The sequence below is a fragment of the Micrasema longulum genome, unplaced genomic scaffold (genome assembly GCF_059751315.1).
Source record: "Micrasema longulum isolate JH-2025_06_02 unplaced genomic scaffold, ASM5975131v1 h1tg001074l, whole genome shotgun sequence".
NCBI lineage: Eukaryota > Metazoa > Arthropoda > Insecta > Trichoptera > Brachycentridae > Micrasema > Micrasema longulum.
This window is the reverse complement of record NW_028278262.1, coordinates 290,819-306,833: the sequence shown is the minus strand read 5'-3', so window position 1 is coordinate 306,833 and position 16,015 is coordinate 290,819.

Sequence of the window (16,015 nt, the reverse complement as noted above, 5' to 3'; positions counted from 1 at the left end):
AAGTTTTTTTGTTGAACTCCGTATTAAGAACGTAATATTAAATCAATCACTGATTAGTGTTTACTAATTCATTTATTTATAAAGTTTACATTCTTTACTTTGCCGAAATATTAACGTTTATCATTTATTATATTGGGCTCATGACTATGGTCTTATTATAAATCCAAAAATGACTAAATGCTTGTGCATAAAATCTCCACATGCCAAAAATGATGTTTCGCCTAATATCATTGCTCATTGCACAAATTGCTTACATGATAATATCTCAAACCCATGTAATTGTGAACTCATATAATTTGTAGAGGAGTACAAGTATTTCAGTATTATTAGAGATTATAACTTTAACCAACCTTTCACCAACAAGCTACAAAAAGTGGCTTGGTGGGATTTTAGTTTTAGTAAAAATATAAAAAGTGAAACTTTTTTTAAATTTAAAAAAAGTATAATTATGCTATTAAATAAAAAAAAATAAAAAAATGAAAAAATAAAAAGTAAAAAATGGGATTGTCATATATTTAAACTTTGTGTTCGATTGTGGAATCTTGTTGGTATTTTTTATAAATTATCTATTATTTTTCCTAAAATCACTGTAACTTTTTTTTTATTTAGCAGAATCAATAATGAGATATGGTATAAAGTCGTAGGACATTTGACTTAAACTAATATTAAAATCATCCAGGATCTACACTACTCTATAGTTAATTTATTTTTAATTACACGTCGCAATATGTACCGATAAACGAATAACATTTTGATCGATTACTTAACGCTGACTCAATATTTGAATTAAAATAAATTTAAAATCTCTATAAATAAACGTGAACATTTCAATGAATCTTATTTTATAATACAAAACAAACACGAGCGGTTATATTGGCAGCAGAATAACATGTTTCCATTAATTTCGCATGAAATAAATTAGCCAAGTAATTGAAGATTTCGATAAAGATATTAATAAATATGAGCTGTTCCTCTATTCATCAATTTGCGTCAGTTGCACAAGAGTCCGTGACTTTAACAAATATCTTATGGTTGAATTCAACTAGGTTGTAGTACAAATCCGCTTGTAATTTGCATTCCAGAATCAAAAAGACATATCAAAAAATTACAACGGAAACGGAGAATATTTTAGAGAAGGTGTGGGGACCAGAGAGTGAGAGACAAGGATGTGATTTTTTCTATGACCACAGTGCCCAATGGACCTATGTTAGGGCGCGCAACACTTCTTTAGCCCTTCTCTGCCTCCACCAGTATCCAAATAAAGTATTAATCGTTTAACCTCATTATTTTCGTGTGTAAAAAAAAAATGTAAGTTGCTTTCATAGAATTAAGAATAGTCCAGAAGGAGCGCAGAATCATATTTGAATACATCGGACTGTGTCCAATAATTCCCCACTCCGGCTTACTTTCGCCGCGCGTATTCGTGAAGTCGCATAAGTCCGATAATGTTGCTTGATGGGAAAAAAAAATCATAACACAAATGTTAGGTAAAAAAAAGTCTGTTAATTTCTCTAAAATTTTATTGTGCACGCGGAAACATTGATTGACACAACAGAGTAGATAAGTAAAGGGTCATTTAATAAAAGTTATTGAATTAATGAACTTTGAACTAAAAATTAAAAACATATTTTACATAAAACGGATATTTTTAAATCATGTCAAATAATATTTTATGTTTCAAAGATAATGTCGTTCAAATGTCCCCCACGGCGTTGTTCAATCCGAGGTCTAATTTTCATTAGTTTTTTTACTATACCCTTGCAACACTTTCCATTTTGTTTCTTCGACAATCTGACAGATGGAAAAATAATTCAATTTTAAGGTAATGCATTTGTTATATACACATTCATTTGCAAATTACAGATGAAATGTGATTGCATCCTGTTTTTTCTAAGATCCTTGCAGTATTTCTAAACTTTTAAAGGACACAACACGGCATAGTTGAATTCAAATCAGGAGTTGCGTACTGAGCGACGTCTACAATGAAACTAATTGGTCAAAACGTAAACCTACTCATTTATGAGTAGTTGAGTCACCTTCTGTTTGATGTGCGTATGCGTTTTCTGGACTATTCTTAATTCTATGGTTACTTTAATTATTTTATTTATTTATTCCTTGATGTAAAATCGATTAAATTTCAATAAATGTTTTTACATAATATAACCAGTAGCTACTATCTAGTAGAGTATAATAAGATACCTCTTTAATGGAAATATGGAAGTCTGAGCAATTACAGTTACAATATTTCACAAAAGTCAACAGAAGAGTTGAGGAAATGTGAATATTTAAACATGGGCAGAATGTTACACAATGTGTAAAGTGTCCACTGAAACCAGCTAACGACAAATCATAAGCCCTGTTAATGTCTAGACTTCCATATCCTCTTCTCAAAAATGTTTTCCTTCTCTGTTGCAACAAGTTTAGAACTTAATAACTCCCTAGAGAGGAAATCAAGCCTGTCACATTTTACAAGGTTTGGAACACGTAAATCGAAACGAAAAATATGTCCTTTGAAGGGTTAAAGTGGTTAATTGATATAGTTGTTTAGAAATTGAAATATGTTTTTAGATTATTATCATCCCTTTTCTATAAAAAAACCTGCAGTAAATTCATTGTTGAGATTTGATTTTCTTTGTTTTTTTAATCATGCTTATATTTTCTACTGGCACTTTTCGATAAAGTTGCATTAAAGTAATAATTTTCTTGATTCGTTCGGTTTTATTTTATCGAAAATGCATCAAATTTACATAAATTAACACGCACTATTTATTTGAAATTTACGTAACATGTTTATTTAAAGGAGTGTAAATTATTATGAAAGCTTTCCTGAAATGTGGTTTCTTGGCTAATCCCTGAATGATAGATTACAACAATTTATATTTTTCATTACTTTCAGTTGCGTTCGAGAAATGGCAATATGTTATTATTGGTGTCACTGCTTGCTGCTGACATTCCTGAAATATTATCAGGTTTCTCGCTTGTATCCCGTTGTAATCACCTCCTTTATTTTACTCGCCTGAAGGGTCTTAGCTTCATGCCAATGATTTATTTCTCGATTCCTCTGCTTCTCTATTGTAAGGCTCTGTGGGGATTCCCTGGTAAATATTTATGTTTTAGCTACAGCGCAATAAATGTTGACCCGATAATTCAACTTGGTTGAAGGGAAGATTTAATACTAGAAACATTTTACTACCTGCCCGACGAATTAATAATTTCAATACAAGTGTTGGTAGTTACAATTGAAAGTATGCATTCTTAATATTTAACTAGAGAAGAAACTTATATCAAAGGGCAAATAGAAGAGACAGCAAAAATATTTAAAAAAACAAAAATTTGGGAAGCATTGAAAATTTCAATTGACTAAATATAAAGCACTTGGTACAGTAGGTATTTAAAAACACTCTAAGAATACCTAGTGAATTTTTACAAACGAAGAAGGCTCGATTTTGTTTTAAACCAACCTAGGGGATTGAAACCAGAGAAAAATAACTGATACTGAAAATAATTACCAAATTTAATAAACGGTTTGTCTTTTTTGTTCTTTATTTCTCGTCACCGAATCAAAAGCAATAGGGTATTTTCACGTTTTTTTTTTATTTTGCAAAAAAATTGAAAAAAAAATTACGATGGTAACTGTACAGTTTTAATTTTTTTATGTCCACGCGTTAATTTTTCAGAGCGGTTTAAAAACGTATACTTTACATTGGCGCCAAAACGAACATTCGGATGCCGTATGGGCTTGTGACGTCACGCGTTACGAATTTGACTGACCGTTCAAACAAATTCATACGAATTTGTATAGCCTACGTGTTGTTTTTGTTGTAATCGGTTGTTTTACACTGTTTTAACTAATTAACGCGCATAAAATGTCTTTAGTTATAAGATACAAGTACTGTTTAATTCCGATGTGCACAAACACTACGGTGAAGACGCAAAATAAAGCTTTTTTCGCCATTCCTAGTACTTAATGAAAAAATGCAGACAAAATGGTTGAACGCATTTGAACGTTATGAAACGAGATTTAAAAAAAAACAAACCACTATTTTTTTTCCATAGGTCTTGTTCAGTACAAAATACTATATTTTATGATGTAGACTGTAGACTATAAACATTTACTAACAGTAGGTACTGAAATTAGCACTTATAAAGCTTGACAGGTACTACAATACCAAAACAGTTTATTCTTTGAACGTTATCGTTTATATTTCTGTACTTATGTTACTTAGTTTAGTTTGTGGAACTGTTGGTTTTCTATATGAATAAAAAATAAAATTACAAAAAAAAATTGCTGTATGAAAACCTACCTTATTTATTTGTGAAATTTATTGCATTTACAAAATGGCAACTGACCTTGAGATGCTGGACAGTCTTCACACTTGCAGGAATCTATTATTTCCTAGACTTCATCGCAAATCAACGTCACCGAGTACGATTTGGTTCTAACTTTAAGTTCTGCTGGGGTGACTCGACCTTTTACCATTCAAATATCACCCGTCCGTTTTACTTGAATGTAATCTATGGCACTGTCTCCGTAATTTACCCTAGCTGATATATTAAGTAAATCACATTTAATAAAAAAAGGCATTAACACACACTCGAGCAACAGAGATGTTTACAAGCAATGGTATTTTATGGATTATGTTGTGTCAAAGTCACGTTACTTCCTTTTTGCATTAAATGTACGCTAAACAATATATTTATAGTACATGCAAATAATACAACTATTTGAATGAATACATTCTGGAAGCAAACATTATATATTTGCTTACCTTACGGCCTTTACATTTCTATACTCGAACTTAAAACGTTTGTATTGGATGAGAAAAAATACCCATCGTGATTATATCTATTTTGGGCAAGTTATCGGACTTTCCTTGTAAAAAACCAATTTTAGTCATAATGCTATGGATGTTTATAAATGAAAATAAAAAAAAAACAAAGGAAAAGACGAAATTTAACTAGAAAAAACAAATAAAAAGCCACAATCCGCCCGCGTCGGAGTATCTCAGTATAGGATTTGAGTGAACGTAGGATATATAAGTCACGCGTGACGTCATCAACCCTTTTGGCCAGTTACGGGCCGTTTTATTTCTATCAAACTTAAAATAGGAAATTATAAATGAAAACATTCGTTTCAGATTTTGATAGTTATATGGTTCGAATCGTAAAAATATTCTTTAAATACTGAATACATTAAAAATCATATCCCCAGTTTATGAAAATACCCTATTATACACTTTTACTTTTTCTTATTCATTCTCTACGACTTCTTGTCACTACACTTATTTTATACTCTCACCATCTCCTCATTTTGTTGCTTTAACTTTTTTTTTTTCTTCAAGAATGTTAATATCACTCTCCAGGCTATGAGTATCAGGACGTTGGTGACTCATTTCACATGAATACGTATAGAACGGCTCTTCTCCTGTATTTCATTGGTAATAGTTCTAGGTAACTATTTGTTACTATTGTTAAGAATTCATAATTTTTTTTTACATAATTATATATTTTTATACATAAATATATACTATTTACCTAAGTCTTAGTTTTAAATAATAATATTTTTAAATATATTTTTTTTCGTTTAATGTTATTCAAAATTGTTTTCTTAGTTTTTTTTTAACTGGTTCAAAGTATTTTTAACACCAAATTATCTTTTTTTATCGATAATTCCATAACTGGTAATATTTTATTATTTTATGTAGTTTTTTTTTTTTAGACTTTCTTAATTTGTTAATTGATAATATTGTTTTAAATGCTCTATATTAATTATAATTATGCTTCTATGTACATATATTTAATTGTATTAGTAACAAATATGTAAAAGGCACTAAGTGCCGTTTATTTCAATAAAAAAAAAACATTAATCTCATTTTTTGTATTGTTAATACCACCGCGTTATTATATAAAATTCATGTTTATTGTATGGCCGGCCCTACTACGTATTCTATTTTTCTTTTTAAATATCTAATTATAACATTACCATATGTACATCTGTTTGTATTATATATATTAAAAAATATACATATAATAATTATTTTTAAATGAACAACGAAAAATTACGAGTAATATATTTACTAACTCATAAAAAAAATGTGTTACTGGACAAGGAATTTGTAATGACTTAAAATCTAAAACTCTTTAATTAGAAAACAATATTATGAAAGAACGCTTATTTTTAACACATTAATCAGTGACTTTAATGTGTTTTTAAGATTCTTCTTTTTCCTATTTATTTGTCCTTTTTGCTGATATTTCGGATTTTAACGTTGCAATATATCTAAAGTCCATACTTGGAAAAATGGCAAAAAAACATATTGAATTACAAACTTATCAAAACATAATCAGTGTCTGGAAAGCTTATAATAATCTTAGAAAATTAATCACGAAATAACAAGAACTTTCTATTGACTAACAACGTCTAAGGCTTTTCCCTTGGGCACCCTGTTGACAACAACCACTCTTGTTAGAGATATAAAAGGTAACAATTGGTGCGTCCGGTGTCCAACAAATATGTTAGCGTACCCACACACAAACAAAGATCGTGCGAGGTGTCTACTTTTATTAAATTCGTCTCGTTTTTCGTGTCTAGTGTCACACGCCATTTGTTTTCGTATTTTACGATAGCACGCTTTCCCGAAGCCCGTTTATCAATTATCGTCTTAACGTCAGAGCAGATTTTTTTCTTGACAATTCAACTCAAAATAGGTCTTTTGTGGCAGAAAAGTATCAATGTAGATTTTCGATTCAGTGCCAAATTGATCACACCTTTACACTTTTCACAATTAACATTTAATTTGCGAAGTTAAATTTCTAACCCTCGTTTTAAAAATAATAATCAAATAGTATGAATGACGAAAGAATGGTAAAACAAGTAGGTATATATGGCAAAAATGAATGTTAACGTGAGACGAGGACGACCAAGGAAGACGTGGCATGATAAGATAAACCAAAATTTTAAGTTTGGTCATGTCAAAAGCAGACAAAACTGAAGGGCATGTATGACAAGATGTATGAATATGGAAAAAGCTAGGAATATATGCCAGGATATGCGTGTGTGGCGATTCATTCTCTTTGCCTACCCCTTTGGGGAAATGGCATGATAGTAGTTGCAGTATTTTTTGAATATTTGAAAGTAATTTCAATTCGACAGCTTGCTCACCATATATCACACATCGCATCTGAGGGCTTAAGTCTCCAAAGTGGTGCCACTTACAAGTAAAAATTGTACGCTGCCAAACGAAAAAAGCAGCTCAAAAGAGTTCTCCGTAATCTGGTGGTTTTAATATATTTTTGTTGAAATTATATAATCCAGAAGTACGTCCTTTTTTTCACTGTTTGCGATGAAATTGATAGGACACGATATTTATATCTGTGTTTAATAACTGATAAGAAAAGAATCAATCACATGCAAAATAAATATTACAATCTAAACTCAGATTTCTGATACTGAGTATTCAAAACAATTGCAAATTATAGTTATAAAGAAACAAAAAAATAAGTTGAATTTTTAAGGACTTGCACGCAGTTCAAGTTTAGTCATAATAATTTATATATTAAGAGAATTATTACGTTATTTCATATATTGACATAGGCAAATCTCACTTTTTTTTTATTCTGTATGCTTTTTACGTTTTTTTTGTCCACACGATTCCACGAAATTATTTTTATTCGTCTGAGACTTATCACGGTATTATTTCTTTTATCTTTATAATTTATCATTGATTTTACTTTTGGCTGTAACTGTACAACGAAATTTGAAAGAAGCGAAATGTTTTAATGAAGTTGAAACTATATTAATAAACTGGCCCCGAAGGCGAGACAATTTCACACGCTCGCAAATCGCGGACGGACGTGACGCTCAAGTCCAAGAGTTTCGTAACTTGCACATGCAAGCTACCTTTGGCTGCGGGCCCGTGTTTTACAATGGCGATAGTGTTGTAAATCGCGTGCAATCACCCTCGATCTCCGAATAAAATATACAATAAACATCGCTACGTGTAGTGCGGTGTTCTGTCCGAGGTACAAGAAAACAAACACAGCGAGCTAAGGGACAATTGAATTGCATTAGATGCACTGTATATTCAATATATTATAAGATAAAATTCATAATTGATTCTCAAACCGAAGAATCAAAAGATATTTTAAGCGTTCAATGTGTTGCCTCAGTTTTTCAAAATTGAGAATTTAATTTAAACTCATTTTGTAAAAAATATTTGGTAGTATTGAGAAAGAAAAAAATGACCAATACGACCGTTATAATATTTTAATAGTTTTTTACCTGTAAAATTCCAGCAATTTTTCATTACATGGATATATTTTTAGAAGGAAATATGGAAATCTAGGCTTTAAGGGGGAGTTTGTAATGGCATTGTTTTATTTGATTGATAATTTTAGGCATATTTATTTTATTTATGCTTTATTAAGTTAGCTCATAACATCTTAAAAACTAATATAAACCTTACATTTGTTTTATAAAAAATTCTCAATAAAGTATTTTTTCAAATCAATTTGAAATATTTTGATCTCTTCTATCTCCTTTATTCCTTCAGGTAACTCATTGTACAGCTTCAATCCCTTGTACAATGAGTTTTGAGATTCTGTTCTTCTCATTGGTTTTCTTATCTTTTTTTTATCCCTTGTTTCATATGTACATATGACATTGTTGGTAAAATTTTAGTACTGTCTTTATTTTATTCATCCTCTCAATTATTTTATGCATAAAAATTGCTTCATTATATTTAATTTGCTGCTTTACTGTAGGCAAGTCAATTTTTTTGTGTATTTTTTCTACATTAGAATAAATATTTCTTTTGATTATAATCCTCATCGCCTTATTTTGAAGAATCTGTATTTTTAAATTTTTCCTTCATTGTTTAAAAAAAGGATAAAAGAACACTTGCCATTTCACTATTACTCTGATTGTCTATTCACACTCACATTCATTTATAACTACTTTAAGTATACAGGTACGTATCTAGAAAGCATGAATTAATGATAGAAATGCTGATGTTTAAACACATACAGAATGGTGAACTGTGTGTCAAGTGAGAACTCAAATCAGCCAAAATTGGAACGCAAATATTAAAACAAAACTTGCATTTGTAAATTTAAAATATAACAACTAATTATAACATAAAATATATTAATTATTAAAACTAATTGGATTTTTAAAAATAATATGTTTGCGCTTTAGTTTAAGGTTTGTGGCATTATTGGCTCTGATAATTTAAAGTAAAATACCTTTATGTGAAATTTCTTCTAACCCTTATTTGCACAATATAAAAGTGAATACATTTATTTGTTTTTACCCCGCAAAAAACCTGGAGGCACAATTGAGCGTTACGAAAATCATATTGAATTTTTCTGTTCTCACCGAAATAGTGTGTTTTCAGAATTACGATAAAACTGTATGAAAAATTTCACGCCAATTTTTGCAATTCTAAAAATGTGACTATAAGTATTTATCATACAAATAATTATTTATAATTTTCAGATTTAAAAGCGAGCACATACAAAACGTCTCGCAGCTGGCCTTAAGTCATTTTGACCTCATAAATCATGCCCGCCGAGTGCGCTTATAACTAATATTGCGTAAAAGTGTAGCGCGGCAATGTAATACATGCCTTTTGTCGCATAAAACACGAAATGTCTCGTTTTCAGGTAATTCAAAATACGCATATTTTAAACCTTTGTAGAATATTTATCAGAGGCACGTAAAACAATATAATACTGTTGTAATCTCAGAGTAATTAGGCGCTACAGCTGTAGAGCCGCCCCTATGAACAATTTCATTTTAAGATTATCAATCACGAAGATAGCTATAGTTTACAGTGAAACAATGGACCGAAGGTTCTCAGATCTAGAATTGCAAGCACAAACTGAATCTGTCCGTTGCACGTTTGTTGTTAAACCAAACCAAAATATTCTACGTAATGGAGCGAAATTCATTTCTACAGCTGAGGCGTCTTATTTTATTAACATAAACGGCAAATCTGCCTTTTACAAAAATTTATAATACTTACATATTTGGCTAAATATATCGATATATATATATGCATATATATTTAAACATACAATTCCTTATAACTAAGATTTATATTAAAAAAATTAACCTAAAAATTATACAGTATATTCAGTAGAAAGTTTAAACAATTCAAGAATAAATGTAAAAAACAAAATTAAATAATAAAACATTCTAAAGTAATACAATAAGAAAATTATAAGTACTGTTTCAAACAGCTGGGCAAAGTGAGCAAAAAACTGTATGTATTACGAAATGCATGAATAAATAAATATAATTACCATTTACCATCTTTGAAAAAGTTCAAAAGGTTTGTTCTATAGGAACAATACCCTACAATTAATATATCAGATACGTGGGAATAACTATCTTGGTCTATTAAATGCATCATATTTAATTTATTAATAACTTAAAGCATCTAATAAATAAAATTGTAAGTACATAACGTTATAAATTTTTGACTTCCATAACTTCACCTGTAGTTGCATGTCACTGTACACTGTTAGCAGATTAATCAGTTCTCGTGTATTGATCAATGCTCTGATATTGCCTCCTTTGTCTCGATATAAATTGCATATTACAGAGTTGCTAAATCTATGGCAACTCTGTTCAACGAACGCATTGTTACGTTCATAAACATCACGAAAGCGGTGTAATAAATACACAGGTTGTTAACTATTTATAAATTGAAAATAATAAAACAAAATCTTCAATCTTTTTAAAATAAATATTATAATTTTAAAACATTTAAAAATTTTAAAACATTAAAACAGGGGTTTGGTTTTATTACGTAATCAATAATCAACAATGTTTTGAGTTTGTCCAAATGTTGGTACACAAGATCTGGATTCAACCCCTAGGGAGCTGTTGATATTAACATATTACAACAGAGATAGATAACATTTCCGAGATAGGAATATAGGCATCTACAGGGCTTATGATCTGTTATTTGTTAGTTTATATGGCCACTTTACACACTGTGTACTTTTGCATATATTTGCACATCTATATTCCTTAATTTTTCCATCTGTTGATGTTTGTGAAGTTAAAAAGCGGAAACATTTATTGATGTGGGTGAGATTCATCTGATCGAATTATATCACCCACATACTAGGCAACGCCTGAAAATATTTTTCAATTTTTATTCTTCTTCCTGAACCAGGTGGATTTGTCAACAATATTTTGAGTTTGTCCAAATTTTTGTAAACAAGAACTTGATTCAAACCCCTACGGATATGTATGTACTCAAATATTACAAAAGATATATATAATATTTTAGAGAAAGGAATTTGGAAGTCTAGACATCTACAGGACTTATACGAGCCAATGACAAGCCATAAACCCTGTAGATGCCTAGACTTCCAAATTCCTTTCTCTAGAATGTTTTTCTTTTCCGTTGTAAAAAAAATATATCTTAATAACTTCCTAGGAAGGAAATCCAGCCTGTCTGTGAACATTTGGATATACTCAAAACATTGTCAATTAAACTGAAAAAAAATGTTTTTAACTAGTATAGGATGAAGAGTAAAAATTAAAAAGTACTTTCAGGCGTTGCCTAGTAGTTTAAGTTATTCAGCCTGATGAATCTCAATTTATTTGAAAGAAAACATTTTATAATTTTTTCTATGTAAAAGTTGAATATATAATAACAAAGCTAGTTTCAGGTTTTCGAAACTACTCATCATATGACAGTTAATATTTACACCTGATGATGGGTAATTCAGAATACCTGAAACTAGTTGTAAAAATTACAAAGTGTTTTATTTTAAATAAATTCAAAATATCTTTCACAAAGTAAATGTTGAAACAGTAAATAATACAGAAGAATCTCACTCATATCCATATAAGGTTTTAGCTTTTTTTCGTCACACAAGTCAACAGATGAAAGAGTTGAGGAATTTTGTATGTTTAAATGTACATAGACAGAATGGTGAATGTTATACAGTGTGTAAAGTGGCCATTCAAACCAGCCATCAATAGATACGACCTGTAAATGCAAAAATTTCCTAATTCACTTCTCAAAAATGTTTTTCCTCTCAGTTGCAATAAATTTAAATAATTATTACTTGCTAAAATTATAGCGTAAAACCGTTTGTAAGTTTATTTATTTTAAACTACTGAAATATTTTTTTGTAAAGTTCTTTAAAAAGCATAATAAAACGGTAGGTCAGTAAATTTCACTCTAGATGGAAATAATTCAATGAGTTTTTATAACTAGTGTGTTAAATTGAGATGTTAATTGCTAAAAGCCCCGCCACACAATTCTCTTTGCGCTGCTACCCTTTCGTCCGATGCTGCCCTCTCCGACCACACACTGCTCTACTCGCGCAATCAATCGCGACTTGTCATTTTTATTTGCTATACAATGGACGATGAAACTGTGGCAGCGTGCGCGCTATGCATTTTTAGTAAAGCTAATTATATCGATGTCTCACAAAGAAATATACATCATTCGAAAATGACGGGCGCATCTTGTGTGAGCGCTCGATGCATCCTGTGACCGCGCGATAATGTGGCCAGCCACTCGCGCTCATATTGCCGGTTCTTCGACTCGCGCTCAAAACCGGCAAATAGGGAGCGGTGGGCACGATGAGTTATGTTGCCGCACTATATTTCTGTCTCCTTTTCTCGCTACTTCCCATGCCACTCGTCTAGTGTATGGCAGGTCCATAATAAAATATGCTGTTTTTGATCTTGAATTCTTAGGGGAAGTTTTCAGAATATACTCGAAATTATGGTTTTTTGAGCATATCTTGATTTTGGATTATTCCAGACAAATATTGTCCTGTGCAAAAATAAAGAACTCTATTTAAGCTACAATGTCATTGAAACATTTATGGTCAAGCGCTCACAAGAGGAGATCCCAGCAAAATGGTCGTACGAAGTTTTTCTGTAATTTGAATTATTTAATACCAAAAACACGTAAGACTTTTGCTCAGAGAAATTTCTCTTTTGTGGCCCCAAGAGTATTAAATGTTATGGATAAACATATAATGTTCTCCAAAACGAAAGCAATTTTCAGCAGAGCTATACAGGTTTGGATTTTGTCTAAGGGAAGAGACCATTGCAGGAGACTGCTGCGAGACATTGCATACATATATCACTATTAAGCGTGTTGTCCAGATGTTTTTTTAATTTATGTTTACATTTTGTAATCAATTTTATTTGTAGTAATAGTTATAAATTTTCTAAGAACTCGAGGGTGCAAACAAAATATGTTATTGGCATCTCCTAGCTCTATCTATCACACTATTTATTAAAATTACTTGAATAACTTCTAGGCAAGACTACCCGACGTCACCGTTAGGACTAAAATAAAAACAATGTATTTTAATGCAAAGAAGAGGAAATGCGGGCAACAAAGTGAACGGCGCACTAAGCACAGTAATTGATTATTAAACTATGACAATTGAAACTAAACTGGCATTGCACAACAAAGTTTTAGTCCCAACACTTATGTATGGAAAATAATCATGGAGCTGGCAGAGGAAGGATGAAAATAGAGTGAGTGTGGTTGAATTGCTATCTCGTAGACGAATGTCTGGGAAATCAATGTATGATATGGTTACGAATTATGAAATCAAGCGACAGTGTAATTCTAAGTCAGGTTTGATTGATAGTAATAAGAAAAGGTCTCTGAGATGGTTTGGTTATGTAGAACGAAGAGATGACGAAAAAATAGAAAATCAGGTATATAATGGCGAGAATGAACGGTAATGTGGGACGAGGACGACCAAAGAAGACGTACGAGTAAATCCAATTTAGTTTAAATAATAAATGTTTTTAAATATTTATATAAGCACTTACCGACTTTTCTTTGTCTACCGGTTTCGAGACGTACCCGTCTCTTCGTCAGGACACCAATTAAACCAACATGCAAACCAACATGCAAAACCCACTATACACCTTCACCATAGTTGTTGCACAAGATAATATTTTCATAATTTAATCAGTGCATAATTGTAATAATCACTACATGTGCTTATTGAAATGCATGTCGTGTTGGTTTTATATTTTTGTGCTGCCATCTAGCGCTAGGTAGCTTCATTTTCAATCCGCCCTAGTAAGTTCAATCATATCAAAAGCAGGCAGAACCGAAGGGCATGTATGACAAGATACATGAATGTGAAAGAAGCTTGGAAAGTACGCCAGGATAGACGTGTGTGGCGTTCCATCCTCTATGCCTATTCCTGTGGGGAAATGGCGTGATACTAGTAGCAGTAGTAAATATCTATTTTTGTAAAAATACCTTAGGGAAAATGTACCTACGGCGGCATCCCAAACCCGCTGTACGTTCCTATTATATACATAGATTATTCTCACAGGGCTGATTATTTATTGAATCATTCTGTAGATTTATTTAATTTGAAACAGTGTAGATATCTGTATAAGGGCATACGCAAAACTTGAACGAATGAAACGCAATTATTTGTTGAATACACATTGTAAGCATTAGATAATATATATTACGTAGGCACTGTACATATGTGTAATTTGTTATGCTTTGTTAATAAACTGTTAATATTTTATTAACATAAAGAGAACAGGACTAGCTGTGTTTGACGAATTCGTGATTATTCATTATTTGTAATATATCAATCACCTTTGAATGTGGTGAAATGAAACGTGATTATTTCAAATAGGTAATGATTTTTTATTTTATTTCATTTTTTATTTTTCAAGAATTAACGGTACAAGTACCTTTTACATTACATACATAACATAAGTATTTACAGTGGAGTATATACAGTAACAACTTTTTCAATGCTTACTTAGAAAAAACATAATTAAAATATTGATTCCACACTAAAATGTTTTACAAGTAATTGTTTATAAGCTGGGAATTTCAATAAAAATATGTCACCTAAATCCGAATGTTTATTACCCAGCGCATGTAGACGATTCAGTACTGAATTGCTAGAATATATTGAGATATGATTGTTGCAGTGATAAAGTTGAACTAGCCTAGTCACTCTAACTGGTACTTTAAATAAGGGCCAAAATTTCAGGGCTGTCCAATACTGAATTAACGATTTTAAGTAGAACTAATAAATCATTAATAATTCTCCTGTCTCTTAATTTAATCAAATTTAATATCTTTAATAAATAATCATAGTTACGAAATTCATAACGTATTCCTTATTTAAAATTAACATATCTCAAAAAATTATTCTGAACTCTTTCTATGGTAATTTGGTGAGAGGCATAATAAGGGCTCCATATTGTAGAATTATACTCCAAGATGCTTCTCACCAAGGAAGCGTATAAAGTTTTTAAAGTGTTTATATTTTTAAAGTCCTTAGTGATGCGCAAAATAAATCCAAGCGTCTTCAAAGATCTACTACTAATATCATTAAAATGACTGATAAAAGACAATTTCTGATCAAAAATCACACCCAAATCCCGCATCTCAGTAACTAAATCCAATGCAGTGTTACTGATTGAGTAGTCAAATAAAATAGGATTTTTTATCCTGAAAGATCTCGTGATATGGCATTTTTTTTATATGCAATTGAAGGTTGTTAAAAGAACACCATACATATAACTTATCTAAATTATTTTGCAATATAGCACAGTCATCATTTTGTTGATTAGGTTTATGTGCAAATATTTCTCAAAAATATGAACACTGCATATAGACGGGTATCGGATAAGATTAGAAAATTGAGAATTTACGCGTTTGATTGATATTGCCTTGAACTATCATCTCTCATCAACTTCAGGGTGCCTGGAAGAAAGACTTGAGAGGTGCCACCATTTTGTAGCAACAATTCACGGACAGTGTATACTTGTAATGCCGTATTAAATAGATTTTATGAACTCGGCAATAGTTATTCCCACGTATATGATATATTTAGTGTAGGGTATTGTTCCTATAGAACAAACCCTTTGAACTTTTTCAAAGATGGTGAATGGTAATTATATTCATTTATTCATGCATTTCATAATATATACGTATACAGTTTTTTGTTCACTTTGCCTAGCTGTGGG